Below are 19,777 nucleotides of genomic sequence, written 5' to 3' on the forward strand. Positions count from 1 at the left end.
TCCAAAGACATACCAATTGGTCATTGTAAACTGTTTCATGATTAAATCAGGGGGTTGCTCGGTGGCATGGTTTGAAGGGGTGGGAGGGCCTGCATCACATCCCTTCAAACCCCTGCGATATATAGTAGAAAAAAAGTACGGGCCTACCTCCCCCCTCACCTGGCTTCATCTATCACCTGCCAACTTGTGCACTCTTCTTATTGTGGCTTCTCCACTCTTCCTTCACCATCCTGATGAAGGGTCTCAGCCTGAATGATCCCCCCCCCCTTCGATTTCGCCTGACCGGCTGGATTCCTCCAGCATTCTGTGCGTTCCTGCTGAGGATTTCTGGTGTCTGTGGGACCTCTTGTGCTTCTAGTTAGGAGGATCAGGCAGGGGCTTGGAACTGTAAAGATCAGATCCACGAATTCATCAGTTGTGAAGCGGACACGGCGATGGTCATCTGCTCCGATTTTGATGCCTTTCGTCAATGAAAAATCATGGTCTTCACATTCTGTACCAGCGTCACTTGTCTGGTAAACACTTGCAGTGGAAGGGTGACATCAGATAGCCCAGTGTGAAATTCAGCAGCTCCCACATCATAACACCTCTCAAATGAATCTCCTTACGTTAGCAAAAAAGCATTTCCTGGACGATGAGTTCCTGTAATATCTTGTTTGATCTTATTTTCACCAGTTTATTCTTGAAACTTTTTAACTGAATAGTTTGGCTTTCAATATTACAACATGCTCCCTACATTTTAATGCCCATGGAAAGCAATGTAAAAATACAGTAGCACATAAGAGACAGTTACTTGATAAACCAGACAAAACTGTAGAGGGACTGAGTTTGGGAATTTACACCATATGATGCACTTCAAATAATTGAGTTCCAAGCCGAAAGAAGTACGTTCCATCCATTAATACGAAGCCAGCAAAGTTGAGCGATCAATATTAGTGACATTAGCAAAACCAGTGAAAGAAGCAAAGTTAGCGGTCTACACAATAAATAACCATACCCTGCTCAGTCTACCTCTAGCTAAACTAATGGCGCAATTGTCTGAATACATGATGATACGCACTTATTTCTACTAGGCCCCAACTCACATGACAAATACTGTTACTGATTATAAATGCACAACACAAAATACAATACAGACAGAGAGAAAATAGATACGTGGCTCCCGCAAGACTATTTAGGCTCTCATCATTTTGGCTGAACACTGAGAGAGTCATAGAAAAATGTGTGGCATCCATTAGTCTTGTGAGATTGTGGATCTGCACCCTCTCCAGGACGCAGGCCTGGGCAGGTTTGTATGGAAGACCGGCGGTTGCCCAAGCTGCAAGTCTCCCCTCTCCACGCCACCGATGTTGTCCAAGGGAAGGGCAAGGGCCGATACAGCTTGGCACCGGTGTCATCGCAGGAGTTGCCAGAACGAGATTGAAGACAACGTCGGACTGCCTTAGGGACTCCAGCTCCGGATTTGTCCTCAGGGTTTACTCCCGAAGCCTTTCCCATGAGTGGGTAAAGCCGCAAGGCAGCGGAGGTTTGAAATCAGAGTTTTCCCTCTCTTAGATGGACTGCCTTCCCAGGCTGACGTGCTCCATCTACCCAAAAAATAAGGCACATAAAAAGGCCCTTTGGCCCATCTGGTCCATTCTGAACCATTATATCTTTCCTTATAACTCAGTTTCGCCAGACCCAGCAACATCTTTGTACATTTTCACTGCAACCCTGGGAAAAAGATACTCTCTGTCCACTTTATCTGTGCCTCTCATTATCTTGTAAATCTGTGTCAGAAATTCCCTTCAGCGCTCTAGAGAAAACAATCCAAGTTTATCCAGCCTTTTGAGACTGCACACACCCTCTAAACTCAGGTCCTCCAGACCTGGCAACGTCCTTGTAAGTTTTCTCTGTACTCTTTCAAACTTATTTATATCCTTCCTGTAGGCAGGTGACCAAAACTACACACAATATTCCAAATCAGGCCTCACCAAAGTCTTGTATAACTTCAACATAACATCCCATCTTCTAGTCTCATACTATGACTTGTGAAAGCCAACGTACCAAAAACTTTCTTTACATCACAGCACTGGTCCAAACATAGAACATGGAGCTGAATTTCACATAGGAGTTAAGAATGACTGCCTTTCACATCAAGGCGACTCAAGTGGTATGAAGAATCTCAAGTAAAACTGAAGTTATTGGAGATCAAAGCCAATGATTGAACTTATTAGACATCAAAAGGAACATGGTCCAATGGCTGAAATTTTGAACATTTAATGGGAAATTGTCCAACAGCTAAAGTTATTGGGCATCAAATGAGAAATGGTCCAATGTTTGAAGTTATTGGATATCGAAGGGGAAGTGGACCGATTATTGAAGTTATTGGACATTTATTGGGAAATGGTCAAATGGTTGAACTTATTGGACATCAAAGGGGAAATGGTCCAGTGGTTGAAGTTATTGCAGACTTAATGAGAAATGGTTCAATGTTTGAACTTACTGGACATCAAAGGGGAAATGGTCCAAAGGCTGAAGTTATGGGCATTTAACAGGAAGGGATCCAATGCTTGAACTTATAGGACATTTTAATGTAAAATGTTCCAATGGTTGAAGATATTGGACACTTTACAGAAAGCGGTCCACTGGTTGAAGTTATTGGATATCAAATGGGACATGGTCCAATGTTTGAAGTTATTGAACATCAAGGAGGAAATGGTGCAATGGTGGAATTTATTGGACATCAAAGAGGAAATGGTCCAATTGTTGAAGGCATTAGATATGTAATGGGCAATGGTCTAGTGGTTGAAGATACTGGAAATCAAAGGCAACAGTCCAATGGTTGAAGTTATTTGATATCAAGGGAAATTAGTCCAATGTTTGAACCTATTAGACATCAAAGGGGAAATGGTCCAACAGGTGGTTATTGGACATTTATTGGGAAATGATGCAATGGTTGAATTTAGTGGACATCAAAGGGTAAATGGTCAATGTTTGTAGGTTCTGGATATCAGTATGGAAAAGGGTCCAAAGGTTGATGTTATTTGACATCAAATAAGAAATGGTCCTATGGTTAAAGTTACTGGATTTCAAAGACAAAATAGTCCAATGGTTGAAATGATTGGGCATTTACTGGAAAATTGTTGAATGGCTGAAGTAAATGGACATTTACAGGGAAATAGTCCAGTGGTTGAAGATACTGGATATCAAAGGGGAAATGGTCCAATGGTTAATGCAATTAGACATCAAAGGCAAAATGGTCCAACATTTGAAGATATGGGGCATCAAAGGTGAAATAGTCCAATTGTTGAAGTTATTGGGCATTTAATAGGAAATGATCCAATGGTTGAAGTTATTCGACATTTACTGGGGAATAGTCCAATGGTTTAAGTTATTGGACAACAAATAGGAAATGGTCCCATCTTGAAATAATTGGATGTTCAATGTGAAATGGATTAATGGCTGAAGTTAATGGACATCAAAATGTGAAATGGTGCAATGGTGAAAATCATTGTACATCAAAGAGGAAATGGTCCAATGTTTGAAGACATTAGACATGTAATGGGAAATGGTCTAATGGTTAAAGTTTTGGAAATGAAGGCAAAATGGTCCAATGTTTGATGTTATTGGACATCAAGGGGGAATTGGTCCAATGGTTAAATTTATTGGATGTCAAAGAGGAAGTGGTCCAATGTTTGAAGATGTTGGACGTGTAATAGGAAGTGGTCCTATGGTTAAACTTATTGGAAATGAAAGGTGAAATGGTCCAGTAGTTGAAGGTGTTTGATGGTTTTGCTGTTGCTTCTGTGGGGAGAGTGGGGCTTTGATGTTCTATCATTCATTTGATGGGGTTTCTTCTTTCGTGGACGTCATTAAAGAGTAAGAATTTCAGATTGTATACTGTATACATTCTCTGATCTTAAACAAACCTAAATCTAAATCTAGTCATTCATTTGGGAAAATTTTATGATATAACAACGTCAACAATTCTTCTTGGCAAATCGTACAGAAGTTGATGTCAAACTGTCTTTAAGGAGGGTGATCCCTCGCAAGGCAGCAGGCCCCGATGGAGTACTTGGTAAAGCTCCGAAAACTTGTGCCAACCAACTGGTGGGACTATTCAAGGACATTTTCATCTTCTCACTGCTACAGCTGGAAGTTCCCACCTGCTTCAAAAAGGCAATAAATATATCAGTGCCTAAGAAGAGCAGTGTGAGCTGCCTTAATGACTATCATCCAGTAGCATTCTCATCTATGGCAATGAAATGCTTTGAAAGATTGGTCATGGCTTGAATGAACTCCTGCCTCAGCGAACACATGGACCTACTACAACTTGCCTATCACCACAATAGGTCTACGGCAGACCCAATCTCAATGTCTCTTCACATGGCCTTAGATCACCTGGACAATACAAACACCCATGTCAGGATGCTGTTCGTTGACTATAGCTCAGCATTTAACACCATCATTCTCACAACCCTGATTGATAAGTTTCAGTACCTGGGCCTCTGTACCTCTGTTTGCAATTGGATCCTCGACTTCCTAACTAGAAGATCACAATCTGTATGGATTGGTGATAATATCTCCACCTTGCTGCCAATCAACACTGGTGCACCTCAGGGGTGTGTACTTAGCCCACTGCTCTACTCTCTATATACACATGACTGTGTGGCTAGGCATAGCTCAAATGCCATCTATAAATTTGCTGATGATACAACCATTGTTGGTAGAATCTCAGATAAATATGAGAGGGCATACAAGAGCAAGATATACCAGCTAGTTGAGTGGTGTCACAGCAACGACCTTGCATTCAGTGCCATTAAGATGAAAGAGCTGATTATGAACTTCTTGGAAGAGTAAGGGAAGGGAACACAAACCATCCCCCATAAGGGGATCAGATGTGGAGACAGTGAGAAATTACGAGTTATTGGTTGTCAGGATCTTTGAGGATCTAACCTGGTCCACAAAATATTGATGCAGCTATAAAGAAGGCAAGACAGCAGCCATATTTCATTAGGAGCTTCAAGAGATTTTGTTTGTCAACTGAAACACTCAAAAACTTCTGTAGATATACTATGGAGACCATTTTGAAAGACTGCATCACCGTCTGGTATGGGGGGTCACTATTCCACAGGATCAAAAGAAGCTACAGAAAGTTGTAAAATTAGTTAGCTCCATCTTGGGTTCTAGCCTCCGTAGTAGCCAAGACATCTTCAAGGAGCGGTGCCTCAGAAAGGTGATGTCCATTATTAAGGGCCCCCACCACCCAGGGCATGCCCTTTTCTCATTGTTATCATCAGGAAGGAGGTACAGAAGCCTAAAGGTACACACTCAGTGATTCAGGAACAGCTTCTTCCCCTCTGACATCCAATTCCTCAGCCTCTGCCGCTCCAGAGAAAACAACCCAAGTTTGTCCAGCCTTGTGTTACAGCAAATTATCCAGAGACCTGGATTTTGAAAGAGGGTATTTGGGAAATTTAGAATTAGAAAAGGTATCAATGCTCAGCAAAATACCAGGCCGTATTTATAAGTTCCTCTACCAAGCATCCCGTTGGCGAATGTGCAGTTGCTTAAAAATAAAGTTGACAATCGCAAGGCAAGGCTGCTGCTTCAGAGGCAGATGAGGCAGATCTCAATTGTTTGTTGGTTAACAGCAAACACGCCAGACGCAGTTATCCAGTTATCTCAATGTCACCAAGACCAAGGAGATGGTGGTGGACTTTAGGAGATCTAGGCCTCATATGGAGCCAGTGATCATTAATGGAGAATGTGTGGAGCAGGTTAAGACCTACAAGTATCTGGGAGTACAGTTGGACGAGAAGTTAGACTGGACTGCCAACACAGATGCCTTGTGCAGGAAGGCACAGAGTCGACTGTACTTCCTTAGAAGGTTGGCGTCATTCAATGTCTGCAGTGAGATGCTGAAGATGTTCTATAGGTCAGTTGTTGAGAGCGCCCTCTTCTTTGTGGTGGCGTGTTGGGGAGGAAGCATTAAGAAGAAGGACGCCTCACGTCTTAATAAGCTGATAAGGAAGGCGGGCTCTGTCGTGGGCAAAGTACTGGAGAGTTTAACATCGGTAGCTGAGCGAAGGGCGCTGAGTAGGCTACGGTCAATTATGGAAAACCCTGAACATCCTCTACATAGCACCATCCAGAGACAGAGAAGCAGTTTCAGCGACAGGTTACTATCGATGCAATGCTCCTCAGACAGGATGAAGAGGTCAATACTCCCCAATGCCATTAGGCTTTACAATTCAACTGCCAGGACTTAAGAACTTTTTTTTTAAAGCTATTATTAATGCTTTTTGAGTTAGTGATTTAGATGCATATCATATTATTACTGAGTTAAGTATTGTATGTAATGAGTTTTTGCTACAACAAGTGTATGGGACATTGGAAAAAATGTTGAATTTCCCCATGGGGATGAATAAAGTATCTATCTATCTATCTAACCAGAATGTTTTATGATTTTCAGAAGGGACTGGACCTCAAATTCCGGTAAGAAAAGAGGTGGCGGTGTAAGTGTTTTAATCAATTCTTGATGGTGCATGAATGTTGGGGTTATGTCAACTTCTTGGTCCCCTGACTTAGAACAAGTAACGGTTAAACATAGACTATTCTATTTGCCTCGCGAGTTCCCACCCATGATCCTGACTGCAGTTTACATACCACCGGCGGCCGATTGCAAGCAAGCACTCACAAAATTGCACAGTGTTGTCTGCAAACAAGAAGCAGCCTCTCCTGATGCATTCCAAATTATAGTCGGTGACTTTAACCAGGCCTGTTTGAAGGAATCCCTGCCCAATTATCACCAGCACATAATCTATTGCACCAGAGGTCCCAACAAATGAGACCACTATGATGAGGATTGCCTATCGCTTCATCCCGAGACCGCATTTTGACAAGTTGGATCATTTGGCTGCACTCCAACTACCTGCATAAAGACAGAGCCTAAAGAGCAAGGCTCCAGAGATCAAGATGACGAACAGTTGGTCATGGGAGGCAGAGGAATGGTTACAGAATCACCTTGAATCAGAAGACTGGGCCTTGTTCAAGAACACATGTGAGGACCTGAATGACGACACCAGGTTTGTTACTGACTTTATTAAAACAGATGTGGATAAGTGTGTCACCGCCAAATCACTCAGGGTTTTCCCCTATGAGAAGCCCTGGATGAACAAGGAAATCTTGAAGCTGCTGAGGCCCAGATCAGAGGTATTCAAGTGGGGAAACCAAGAATGATTCAAGAGGTGGAGGTATGATCTCCAGAAAGGCATCTCATGGGCGAGGTGGAGCTACTGGAATCAACGAGGGATGCTCGACAACTGTGGCAGGGTTTGGCCTATCAGGTCTTCTCTGCCACTTCATCATGTTTTATCCATTTCCCTCTCAGCCCCAGTCTCCTACCTTCTCCTGGTATCCCTTCACACCCTGACTAATCAAGAATCTACCATCCTCTGCCATAAATATACCCAAAGAATTGGCCTCCACGCCCACCTGTGGCAACGAATTCCACAGATTCACCACTTTCTGGCTAAAAAATGTCCTCGTCATCTCCATTCTAAAAGGACATCCCTCCATTCTTAGTCTGTGTCTTGTGGTCTTAGACTCCCCCACCATAGGAAACATCCTCTCCACATTCACTCTATTGAGGCCTTTTCTATTGGTTTCAATGAGATCGCCCCTCCGTCTTCTGAATTCCAGTGAATACAGGCCCAGGGCCGTCAAACGCTCCTGATATGTTAAGCCTTTCAAGACCCGGAACCATTTCCGTGAACCTCCTTTGAACCCTCTCCAATGTCAACGCATGCTTTCATAGATAAGGAGCCCAGAACTGCTCAGTGGTTGCATAACCAGGACTTGGGATGTGCACCGGCTGCTCATTCGACCACCCACCACCTGCTCCCATGGTTTCACATGACCCTGATTAGCGGGGAGGGGGTGCCGCTATGCAGTGTTACACCTTGCCCACTTACAGGCTGGCAGAGGAAAGGGAAAGCCACCACCTTTCGTGGAGACAAATCTCTACCCCGCCAGCCCGGATATCAGAGATACTCAGAATTGAAAGAACAATATATTTCCGGACACGGACAGGATTCAATAGATTTTAAGGATTGTATACAACATTCACAATGTATGGGTTTACATGATACCTGTTCTTAACCAGCCAGTGGTCACATCCTCATGACAACCCATATCCAACGACAAGAGCAGTGAGAGCAAGATGATATCTACTGCATTGTGGTTCATTGTAGATTCCTGAAAGCAACGGGGCAGAAAGTCAAATATGATAAACTGCAGATCACAGGCTCTTACAGTACCAGAAACCCATTTAAAATTAAAAAAAGAGTGGGATGTAAAATTTAGCTTTATATGGATCTAACATAACTTCTGCCCTCATATCGTCATGTCCTTTAGAACCAGATCATTTGATTTGTATCCTTTCATATTATTTTACCTGATAGTGATGATGGCTCTCCCATTATGCCACTGGCGTTTAGGGCAGCAATGAAGGCCCTCCATCTCTGGCGGCATTTTCGGCTTCCTTCTTTGTGTCGGTAGCTTCCTCTCGGTTTTCACTGCCGTCAGTCATGTAAGTCCCGGGTGGAGACTCAGGAATACCATCGCACTCGGGTGTAGGAGGATTCTTCATTGCTGTTCCTGTCACAGTTTTGTTTTGCCAGTCAGGATCGTTAGCCCTGCGCTGAAACCCCAAACCTAGAGGACCAGCGAACCGCTCTCAGTCTGGCCTCCACCCTGTGACCTGTTTGGGTTGGGTGACCCCACCGAGAGCCACAAAGCCCCGACTCCAGCCAGCACAGCTCTCCGGGTCACTGAGGCACGCAAGCCTCCAAACCCAACGACAAGGTTGTGGTCCTCCTGGAGGATGGTTTTACTTGCTCATGATATTGTAATGTCCTTGGATCCCAAAGCCCCTGGGGATTTCCAGAGCCGCCAGAATCCCACCTGTTCCATGGCGTTTGCTCAAATCTGTGCAGGACTGAGGCTGTGGCCTGCAACTAGTAGGCGTCTAGATCGGGTGCAGTGATGCTCGGCATTGTGATCTTCAGTTCTGAATGCTGTTTGCTTGCTTGTATTGTTCCACATTTTTCTCTCTCTCTTGCCGCTCTGAGTGTTTGCCTTGAATGGGTTCTTTCGGGTTTCTCTGCTTGTAAGGGGCTGACTCCCAGGCTTGTATGAAGTATACATACTTTGATAATACAATGCACTTTTAAGTTTGAACACATAGTTTTACAGTCTTATGGTCTAATTCTTCTGTCCCAACAGCTGATAGAATGGTTGGCCTGACACCAGCAAGTATTCCATCATCTGAAACCTGTGCGTGACAGAGTTTTAAGTAGAACAGCCATTGCACAGGGGCAATCCCACTCTCTCGGCCAAAGAGACTTTAGTCCAGTGGCATGGACAACCGTTACGGCTGGAGACCTCTCCTGCTGCAGTGGATGACCAGGACGTCTAAGGGTCCTGTCTTGCTCTTCGCGCTCCACAACGCCTGCTGGACCTGCCTTCTTGACTGTTGGACCATTAATTTGTCTCTTCCGCTCAATCCGCCAGGGCCAGACTTCACACACTGGGATAGGCAGACCCTCTACCTCACCAAGGGTTGAAGACCCATCGGCTACCCTCACCTGGTTTGGCCCGTCTGCCGAGGCGGTTTACCGGGGTGTGGCCGCTGCGCATGTTACAGCTACTTGGAGCCACGGGTGAGAGCCGAGTGACAGGTGCAGACCAAAGGTAGATGAGCTTCCCTGAAAAAGGGCGTGGCAGGCCCCCCACCAGGGATACTACCCCTCCCTAGACACCCCATACACTCCATCATCTGCATTGTTTAAAAAGTACAGTCATTGGTTATGGCCAATACTGATCCTTGTGGGACCTCACCAATCACACCCGAACAGTGTAAATACATGTTTTTCTCCTTCCCCAAGCCTCCTGAGGCTCAACCAATTACTCTCTCAGTTCAAAAACTTGCTTTCGATTCCACGACCTGCAACTCTAACCGCCTTTTGCAAGGAACTTTATAAAATGCCTCTGAATGCCCATATATTATTTCAAATTCACCGGGTCATTCCAGTCCTGAATTTTTAAACAATAACTTGCCCTGAAGAAGGGTCTTGGCCCGAAATGTTGACTGTTTATTCATTTCCATATATGCTGCCTGACCTACTGAGTTCCTCCAGCATTTTGAGTGAATGACTTCAGCTGTTCTGCTTCCATAATGTGCTGAATGTATTGAATTTTAATAGTAATACATTAAATTATAATAGGATATACAATTTTATATATACAATATATATATAGTACTGTGAAAAAGTCAGGCACGAATTGCAAAGTACTGAGTTACTGTATTTGTCAAAGTGGAGCGGAAAATGAGTTTGTAAATCTGCCGAGAGTAATTGTGGCTGCGCTGTACTGCGCTACCACTGCACTGCTCTCACCTCGCCAAATTTACAAACTCACTCCCTGTTCCACGTTGACAAATACAGTACGGTGCAAAAGTCTTAGCATCCTAGCTTTATGTATGCATCTAAACTTTTGCACAGTACTACATATGTGATAAATAAAGTTAACTTCTTGTAAGTATGATTACCAAAATTGGATTTTAATGAATGTTTTGTTTTTCCTAGCTGGGGCACAACTTGGGGTGATGGCGGATACATCTATATGTCAAGAAACAAGCATAATCAGTGTGGAATTGCATCAGCTGCCAGCTTCCCCACAGTGTATGTTGGAATGCCTTTCTTTACTTTTTAAATATACTTTTAGTTGCATTTTATGAAGATGTTTTTGTAGCAATTAAGAGAAATATTCTGTGGCCACTGTATTTGGTAAAGAAGATACCAATAAAGTGGCCACTGAGTGTATGTTCATGGCTTTCTCTTGCCGTAGCCCATCCACTTCAAGATTTGATGTGTCGTACATTCAGAGATGCTCTTCTGCACACCACTGTTGTAACACGTGGTTATTTGAGTTACTGTCACCTTCCTCTCAGCTTGAACCAGTCTCACTATTTTCCCCTGATTTCTCTCCTTAACAAGGCATTTTCACCCATAGAATTGCTACTCACTGGATTTTTTTTTTTTGTTTTTCACACCATTCCTGTAAAGTCTGGAGACTGCTGTTGTGAAAATAGCAAGAGATCAGCATTTTCTGAGATACTCAAACCACCCTGTCTGGCACCAACATTAATTCCACGGTCAATGTCTCTCAGATCTCATTTATTGACCATTCTGATGCTCTTCTGAAAACTGCTCTTAACACTTGATTATTTGAGTTACTATTGCTTTCCTTTCAGCTTAAAGCAGTCTGGCCATTCACCTCTGATCTCTCTCATTAATATGGCATTTTTGCCCAGAGAACTGCCACTTACCGGATGTTTTTTTTTGTTTTTCACACCATTCTCTGTAAACTCTAGAGACTGCTGTTTGTGAAAATCCCAGGAGTTCTGAGATACTCAAACCACCCTGTCAGGCGCCAACAATCATTCCACGGTTAAAGTTACTTAGATCACATTTCTTCCCCATTCTGATATTTGGTGTGAAAATCAACTGAACCTCTTGACCATGTCTGCTGCCTTTACGCATTGAGTTGCTGCTACATGATTGGCTCATGAGAAATTTGCATTAACGAATAGGTGTACAGTTGTACCCAAAAAAGTGGCTACTGAGATCAAACCATACAGGAAAACCTGGTTCAAATGGCATTGAGAGCCTTAAAAGTGCAGAGATGAGTGAAAGTTTAATTCAAGTTTACCTTGGATGTAATGTAGCTAATCAGATACTTGTATCAGTCGCCTCCATCTTCACAAATTAATCAGTTTGCTGAGGTCCGATTATCTATAATCCCATAAAATATCTGATGCTAATCTCACTAGTCTAAAAGGAATGCCATGTTCAGATTTTTAGCACTGATTTGTTTGATGTGAAATTTGATATTTTATGGCAGCAGTACAATGCAAAGACAAAATAAATCTATGAAGTACAATAATGAATACATAGTTACAGAGCATGGAAACAGGCTCTTCCAGTCAACTGAGATGTCAGAAGCAGGGGTTGTTTTTAAAGAAACAGGAGGGATTTTTAGAAGTTTGTATGTGGACTGTAATTTCTTGGTGTCACCTTGTTAGTATGCGTTTTCCCTGGATTGTTTACCTTTTATGTGCAACTGTTTGTCTTTTCATTAACTCTGGGTTTTCACTTTGATTTGCAAGTGGGATCATGGAGATTGTTAAGCTCTCTTTGTATTTATCACTTTTATTCAATTTGCGATAATTTAATTAGCGCTGTATTGTCTATGTCCAGAATTCCTACGTTTTCCAGGGTGTATTTTGGTGGGGGGCATGCCAACCCCTCTCTGTTGGGTTGTTGTGGTTCTTTGTCGGGTGAAACTCAGACTGAGTTCTTCTATGTATCGTCAGTGATTTTTTTTTTCATATAGTTTGCCTGAGCTCTTGTTAGTTTTTCTCGTTAATTTCTGTAATAAATAGTTAGTTTGATTTGAATTGCCAACATCTCTCTGTGATCCCTCCACTTGAGTTCGCTAGTGACCCTCACACTAACATTCTCAAGAATACCTCCCGTTCATCCAACAATCTCTTTGACACCCTACCATCAGGCAGAAAGTACAAAAGTGTTTGGATAAGGATGGGAAACAACTTCTTCTCCCAGACTATGAGACTACTGAATTCCCTGCCACCACCCTGGTTTCAACATGTATGAAGCGCCTGTAACATTATACGGTTTACTTTTTGGCTTGGGTTATAAATGCACCTTATTATTTGTTAATTTATATGTGGTAATATTGCGTAAGGTGTTGTGTGCGAGTTACATGTACTACGTTGTCCACCTTGGTCTGAAGGAACATTGTTTTCTTTGGAAATATTCAGTACTGTTCAAAAGTCTTAGGCACAAATACAGTACCTCCCTAAAGTGCCTAAGATTTTTGGACAGTATGTGTAGCGGCAAGTGACTTTGTAAATCTGGCAGGAGGAAATGATGTTGGGAATGGTGAGGGTGGAGCCTTGCAGAAGGGGTGGAGGACAAGTGGTAGAGAAGATGGCCTGTGTAAGTATATACACAAGATAAATATATATACATAAATTATATTTCTATTCTGGATTGAATCAGGAAGTTCTATTCCTGATTATCAACTTGAGCACATTAGTTCCACCAATCCTAAAATTCTTTGTTTTCCTTTTCAGATGTTAAAATTCTCAACAAATTGAAGCAATTGACCTGAGATCTTCTAAAGAAGTCACGTATCTTTGGTCCATTATTAATACAACTTATAAAACAATGGAATGATATATATATATTCCATTTATGAATAGATTTTGCAAGCTTAATTTTTCACACACTTTTATGTTGGATTGTGATCCTAATTCATTGAATTTTGGACTAAATATATTTTTGGAATGTACTTCTGTGTTGTCATCTGATGTTTAAGATGCTCCTCACATCATCTGAACAGTCTTTTGGAATCTGCTTGTCCAGATATTGTTGGAAATGCTGAAAATCTCTTATTTTTTCATAAAACATAGAATGGTACATTACAGGGACAGGTCCTATGGCCCACAATATTGAGCTGAATCAATAAAAATAGGAATTAAATGTCTAACTCATCTCTTCTGCATATTAAAGGTCCGTATTCCTCAATTTCCTGCACTTTTTGTATGAACATCTAAGAGCATCTTAAATGCCTTCATCATATTTGCCTCCACCTCTGTCAGCACATTGTAGGTATCCACCACTCTGTAAAAATAAATTGCCACGTACATCTCCTTTGAACTTACCCACCTCTCACCTTGAACTTATCTCCTCTCACCTTAAAGGTATTAGACATTTCCCCCTTCTATCATCTTAAATACAGAACTTCAGCTTAAATACAGCTAAAAGTCTCAGGCATGTATATATTGCTAGGGTGCCCAAGACTTTTGCTCAGTACTGTATTTGTCTTTGTGAAGTGGAAAGCCAGCTTGTAAATCTGGCGGGAGCAACTGATGTTGGGAAGAGTGAGGGCAGAGCGTCACGGGAAGGGTGTGGCACAGGTCGCAGGGAAGGAGTTCTGGGGTGGGTGGGGGTTATGTAGGTGCAGACACACCCAGCCCTGAGACACCAGCAAAGGTCAATTTGCTTATCAATCAGTATAGAATGTTTCTCTGGTACTTCCAGCTCCATTCCCTCTCCCTTCCCCTTTTCCCAACCGTGATTCCCCTCTCCCTGCCCCCTTCCCACTCTCAGTCCATAATAGAGACCCCTATTGGAATAGGTTTATCATAACTCACATATGTCATGAAATTTGTTGTTTTTTTGTAGCACTAGTACAGTGCAATACATAAAATTACTACAGTACTGTACAAATGTCTTAGACACCCTCGTTATGTGCCTAAAAATTTTGCACAGTACTTTACATATCCTCTGGTATTAGTTATTCAGACCCACAGTAAAAACTACCTTATTTACACCTCTCATAGTGTTCTAAACATCTAAACTTTACCTCATTTATTTGCAGCTGACATCAGTGCAATTTGCTGACATCACTGCACTGGTTGTTTGTCAGAGCTTGTCTGCTTATGTATAGGTTTTTGTAAAATTCTGTTGAGTTTCTTTCTGCCTATAATTGCTTGGATGAAAATTGATCGAGTTTAACATACGGTGTGTTATCATATATGCACTTTGATAATAAATTCAAGATTTAAGATGCAAAGATTCAAAGTTCATTTATTGTCGAAGTATATCTGCAGTATACAACTCAGATTTGTCTTCTCCAGGAAACCATGAAGCAAAAAAAACTGTGGGCGGTGTTCAAAGAAAACCATCACCAACCACTCCCCCAACACACTCACACAAAGAAATCGTGCAAATGGCAACAAGAACATCAAACCCCAAACCAACCCCTCCAGCCAAAAAAAAATGTGCAGACAGCGACAAGCACATCAAACCCCAAACCCGTCCCCCTCATACAAAAAAACCAAATAGTGCAAACGGAAACAAGGACATCAAACCCCAAACTTCTACACCCCATCTTGTGCAGAAAAAAAACAATCATAGAATATAAAACAGTACAGCACAGGAACAGGACTTATGGTCCTCAATGTGGGCCGAATCAGTTAAAAACTAAATCAAAAACACCCAAACACTAATCCCTCCTACCTAGACTCTTCCTAATTAGGTCATGGGGATCCAAATGTTCATATATCCTATCCCTAAGAGTTTTTCCAGCACTTTCCCTACAACCGATGTGAGGCTCACTGGTCTATTGTTCCCAGGATTCACCCTTGTTCTCTTCTTAAACAGAGGTACAACGTTAACCACTCACCAGTCCTGTGGGACCTTGCCTGTGGCTAGAGAGGACATGAAGATACCGGTCAAGGGTCTGGCAATCTTGTCTCTTGCTTCTTTCAATAACTAGGGTAAATCTCATCGGGTCCTGGGGACATATCCACCTTAGGAGGCCCAACACTTCTTCTTCCTTGATCTCTAAACTCCCTATGGTAGTATACACTCTGCACTGATCTCCTGGTCCTCCACATCCTTTTCCTTGGTAAATACTGAAACAAACAACTCTTTAAGTATCTCACTTACTGTTAGGATCCCCTGTTCGCTCAAGTCTGGGGGTGTCGGGGAAGGAACATAAAAACAAGTCCACTCCTGGTGTTGGTGTTGGTGTTGTTTGTGACACGAAAACAACTCTTGCAGTATATTTACAGTATTTACCGAAATGATGCAGAGCAACCTAATCCAAAAGCCAAAATCCACAATACGGAAACCCATGTTAGAGAAACTAGCGCGATTCGTTAACTACTGATTCTCCCCCAGTGGCCCCCTCTCTTCCCGGATGCAGGCTTCTCTAAATTGCGCTCTCTAAACCCCAACTAGAATAGTCCTGACAAGGAGCCGGGTCCAGCAGCGCTCTACGTGGCGAATGACAGCGAAACGGCACAGCCAAGGAAAGCTGGACAGAGAGGAGGAGAGGGGGAGAGAGGGGGAGAGAGAGGGAGAGAGGGAGAGGGGGAGAGACAAAGGGGGAGAGTGAGTGGGGATGGAGAGAGTGAGAGAGAGGAGGAGACAGAGAGAGAGAGCGAGAAAGAGAGAGACGGGGAGAGAGTGAGAGGGGGACAGAAAGAGGGAAGGGGTACGGAAAGAGAGAAAGAGGCGATGGAGAGGGTGAGTGAGGGATGGAAAGAGGGAAGGGGACGGAGAGAGAAAGAGGGGACGGAGAGAGTGAGAAGGGGAGAGAGAGATCTGTACGATATTCTCAATATCGAGTGTAAAAGCAGTGAGCATCCTCAGAGCAGTGAGAAGGGGCTCAATGTCGCTCAGGCTCAAGATGAGAAATAGCCTACTCCGACTTCACCTCGTACTAAGGAACAGCGTAAGCGTTTTTTTTTTAAGTGTCCCAGGTCAGGTCATTTAATTGCTGATTGCTTGAGATGTACGCAAAAGTCGGACCAGTCTGAGAGTGTGGGTCTGATTAAAACTGTCCGTGGTGCTCCTCGGGCACCTGCTGATTTGGGAGTCTGATCTCAGCTATGAGCCGTTCTTATTTCATGGGCTAGTTTCTAAGCCTGGTAGGCCAGGCGGACGAGTCTCGGTGACCATGTTGCGTGATACAGTCTTTGATCCACGCACGAGGTTTTTCTGAGGGCACTTTTTTTTTTGTGGGTCAGGGAATTGAGATGGGGTGTTTCAAAGTTCCTCTACACGCGATCCATTTACAGTCAGACCTAGTCAGTGGGTCCGTCACAGCCGGGGTAAAGGCCTTCGCTACCAGGCAGAGGGTCACCCTAATCCTGGGCAATGACCTAGCCGGCTTTGAAAGTGCTGCCTTGGCCGGAGGCGACAGCTACACCCCTGGAACAACCCAGAAGGAAGCTGTTTCCTGCTTGTGTGATGATTCATGCTCAATCCCACAGAGTTGAAGAGGCAGTGAATCGCTGCGTCTCTCCGAATCTCCACAGACTGGAGTATGTTGAGGCAGGCTGCTACCTGTGAGAATGAGGAATATGTGGATTCTGTGACCAACCACATGGAGAAGTGAACGGAGGATGTTAACACCACGAAACACATCCGGGTGAGGGCAAATCAGAAGTCATGGCTGACTGTCGAGGTCTGTGCCAGGCAGAGGGATGGTGATGCGGCTTCTAGACTGGGAGATGCGTCAGCTCTCGGGGAAGCAAGAGCTGTGCTTTCCCGCTCTATCAGGAAGGTGAAATCGGTGCATTCTCAAAGAATGTACCATCACTTCTGCGATACCATTGACACGAGGGCGCATGTAGCAGGGAATTATAGTTCATAGACTACAAATCTACCCTGTGCATCAGCAGTGTGTGCGCAGGGGCCTTAGTATTATGAAAGTTCCCACCCATCAATACAGCATCCTTTTAACAGACCATTAACAGATAAATCATACATAAATATCAAACTGAAGTGTTTTTCTATTAAATATTGTAAGGCATGTGTTATGTGCGCTGAATGAACCAAATGGCAATGGGGTCCAGAGCTAACCCCCCCCCCCCCCTTTGGAACTATGCTGCTAATGAGAGAGAGAGATGAAGAACAGAGGTAGAGACACCTGCTACAGATAAGAGAGAGAGAGACGAATGATTTAAGTATTATGGCTTCTTCACTGATGGAAAGGTAAACAATCTTTTGGCTACAAGGACACTTCTTTGCTCATTAACATTCTTGCTGAGACAGCAGGGAGTGACCTAGTTTGATGGACATGAACATATTGAGTTGATGGATGGCTGATACCCCGTCAGTGGGGATAAAAGACGGGTCTGCGGAGACACCCTCAGACACACCAGTGGACACTGAAAGAGTGTTGTGCACCCACAGGAAGGTGGGGGCCTGGAGGATCGGTTCAGGAGAATTAGTCCGGTGTACAGTGGATGAAGGTGGGGACTTGTGTGTGTGTCCATCCTTGCCTGGGTGACGAGTCCAACGCTGAAGAATGGTCTAGCCTGGAATGGAAGGGTCATAACCAATGACCCCAACAGTACAATGGAACAAGAAGATGACGGAAGGTTTGCCTGCGGCATCTGCTCATCTCTTGCTCGATCTCTCTCTCTCTCCAACATTGCAACACAACAACAACTACCTCAGCATGAACTGAACTGAACTCTATGTTCTCTTATGACAATTCATTTACCCCTAGACTTCGATAGAGCTTGTTTTGTACTGTTGATTCTTATTCCTACACTTCTGTTTTTATTATTGCTAACCTGTTTTATATGTATATTTGCATTTTTGATATTGTATTGCTTAGTTTACTAATAAACACCTTTCATTACAGTACCACCAGACTCCAATGTATCATTCCATTTCTGCTGGTCTGTTAACTCAATTACGGGGTACACAACAAATTGGGGGCTCGTCCGGGATTTGACTACCAAATTGGGGGCTGGTGAATTGATTGGGGTGCATTCCCTTATCTGCTTTGGTTGTGTGGGAAACCAAAGAAGTGGACAGCAGAAATGGAGTTTGAGTTTAATAAGTTTGTGGTGGATCTAACCCCTGAGGGACTGGACGAGGTTAAAAGGGATGTACTGCTGGGAATTGCTCGGAAGTTAAAGATTAAGGTGACCACTCGCATGAAGAAGGCTCATGTCCAGCTGTTAATAGTGCATCATTATGTAGCCGAGGGGAAATTTGAAGATGAGGCGTTGGAGTTATTTTTTGAAGGTAAACTACTTACTGAGGCTGAGGTTCAGCTTCAGGCAGATAAAATAAAGTACAAACATGAGTACCGAATTAAACAGTTGGAAGTAGAGAGACAGAAAGAGGAAAGGGAGGAGGAAAGGAAAAGGGAGCTTGAGTTCCGGATAAGGAAGCTGGAGGCAGAGAGGGAAAGAGAGGAAGCTGAAAGGCAGAGGGCAGAAGCAGAAAGGCAGAGAGAAGAAGCTGAAAGGCAGAGGGGGAAAGGGAAAGAGAGAAGCAGTTTGAGCTGGAAAAAGAAAGGTTAAAGGCATTGAAGGGAGGGGACCAGGCAGCGGACCCAGACAAAGGGTTCAAGATTGGTCAGGAGGTTAAGTTGGTATTCCCGTTCGAGGAGATGGATGTTGATATGTACTTCCTCCATTTTGAGAAAGTTGCTATGAATCAGGACTGGCCTAAGAGGAAGTGGGCTGTTCTGTCACAGAGTGTACTTAAGAGGAAGGCTCAGCAAGCCTATTCTGCATTGTCTATGAATGAGGCTAAAGATTATGATGAAGTGAAAAGGGCTATACTGAGGAGTTACGAGTTGGATCCAGAGGCATACCGGCAGATGTTCCGGAATTTGAGAAAGCAGTGGGACCGCACGTATTTAGAGTTCGCCCGTGAGATGCAAATGTATTGTGAGCGTCGGTGCGCCTCGAAAGGGGTCACTGGGGATTATGTCAAACTGCTACAGCTAATGCTGATTGAGCAGTTCAAAGGTTGTGTCCCTGAAGGTATGAGGACGTATCTGGACGAGAAGGAGACAGAGACTCTGTCCGTGACTGCCATGTTAGCAGATGAGTATGCCTTAACCCACAAGATGAAATTTCCCCCAAATAAGAGCTACCAGAGAGGCAGTAGGGATGGTAGAGAAAGCCCACCGGCTAAGGCAGAGAATAAGCCAGGGACTACTGGAAAAGGCAAGGAGGAGGAAAAGCAGGCTGGCAGGAAGTTTCCCAGTTTCATGTGTTATAATTGTGGGAAAGCTGGTCACAAAGCATCTAAGTGCTTTGCTCCAAAGAAGGAGACAGGAAAAGGAAAGACGACATCTCCGACTGGTTGCATTGAGCTGG

At 43.6% G+C, this 19,777-nt stretch overlaps 1 long non-coding RNA gene across 1 annotated transcript; it reads left to right on the plus strand.

The window, feature by feature from the left end:
• Positions 1 to 6,217: 6,217 nt before the first annotated feature.
• On the plus strand, positions 6,218 to 14,681 carry LOC140715879 (uncharacterized). Its single transcript, XR_012096203.1, has 3 exons — positions 6,218 to 9,707; positions 10,632 to 10,727; positions 13,205 to 14,681. It is a non-coding gene; the product is annotated as an uncharacterized lncRNA (long non-coding RNA).
• Positions 14,682 to 19,777: the final 5,096 nt, after the last annotated feature.

Source organism: Hemitrygon akajei, chromosome 24 (genome assembly GCF_048418815.1).
Source record: "Hemitrygon akajei chromosome 24, sHemAka1.3, whole genome shotgun sequence".
Taxonomy (NCBI): Eukaryota; Metazoa; Chordata; class Chondrichthyes; order Myliobatiformes; family Dasyatidae; genus Hemitrygon; species Hemitrygon akajei.